The 1322-nt window shown below is 29.9% G+C and overlaps 1 pseudogene; it reads left to right on the plus strand.

Annotated features, from left to right (window-relative positions):
* The first annotated feature begins 936 nt into the window (after positions 1–936).
* Positions 937–1055, plus strand: LOC120591394 (uncharacterized; annotated as a pseudogene).
* The last annotated feature ends 267 nt before the right edge of the window (positions 1056–1322 follow it).

Genomic DNA, 1322 nt, shown 5'->3' on the forward strand with positions numbered 1-1322 from the left:
GTAGAGAGGAAAGATGTTCTGGTGACTATGAATTTTTCTAGTGGTCTTAATTTTTATCAAGCATTATATAAATTTTTGCTCTTTTATATTTCTTTAACTTTCTTTACAAAACAATTATATGAGTTACAGAAACTGCAATATGGGTAAGTGAACAAACTGGCCTCAAATCACAATTAATAAGGGTCAGAATTAGAATACAAACCCATCTCCTTCAACTCTAAATCTTGGATCCTTTTCCACAGCATAGTTGCTTGAAACATTCCCTTGGGAAATTACATATATATATATATATATATATATATATATATATATATACATATATAAACTGTACATGTTACACATATATGTATGTGTGTGTGTGTGTGTGTGTATATATATATCATGATTTTAATTGTATTATTTCAAAAAATGAGAAATGAACTTTGCTCTCATAGCCTTACACAAAAATTTTAGAAGACTTTTGTCTACATTGTAGACATAGTCAACTGTGAAACTTTTATCTTACAGTACTTATGACATATTTAATCACAGTACTACAAGAACTCTGAATTTCATACAATTTCACTATTTTGTGAAAAATCAAATAAACTCATGCCAGATGATCCTAAACAGCTAATGGCAGTTCTAGACTTAAGTCTAAGAGATTTTGAAATCTACTAATTTGTCGAAGACATTTTTCTTTTAAGAGAATAATCACTCTTTGCCTTTAAATCTGAAAGCTAAGGATTTCCTCTTAAAAAATGTTTAGTTACATTTCTAAATCAATCAACAGTTTTTCTGGGAGTAGTCACTGTACTCTACTTGGTTTGATGAAACTATCTGCTTCAATATTGTAGAAAGTGTTTATATTAAATGTGACTTGTTGGTTTTATTTCTGGGTTATTTTAGCAAGATAATTGTTAAGATCTTTCTTTAATTATAAAATATCCAGTTTAAGTCTATGGTCATGCTTCCCTGAGCAAGCCCAATCTCGTTTGATCTTGGAAGCTAAGCAGGGTAGGGCCTGGTTAGTACTTGGATGGGAGACCACCTAGGAAGACCAGGTGCTGTAGGTGTAAAAAAATAAAAAATAAAAGATAGTAAGCTGACAAGTTCCTTGCAATCTGTGAGGTCGACCAAGGGTTGCTTTGCCTAAAAAATAAAATAAAATAAAATAAAAAATAAAATAAAATAAATAAAATAAAATATCCAATTTAGTTAAATATTAATATGGTATTTTTCAGGTGTTCTGTGCTTCAAAATGCAAATTAGTTCTATATCTAAATATTTCCCAAGCACTGAGACTTGGAGAACTTTGAAACTAGGAATCATCGTCACTAGTA

This window comes from Pteropus medius, unplaced genomic scaffold, assembly GCF_902729225.1.
Source record: "Pteropus medius unplaced genomic scaffold, Ma_sr-lr_union100, whole genome shotgun sequence".
NCBI lineage: Eukaryota > Metazoa > Chordata > Mammalia > Chiroptera > Pteropodidae > Pteropus > Pteropus medius.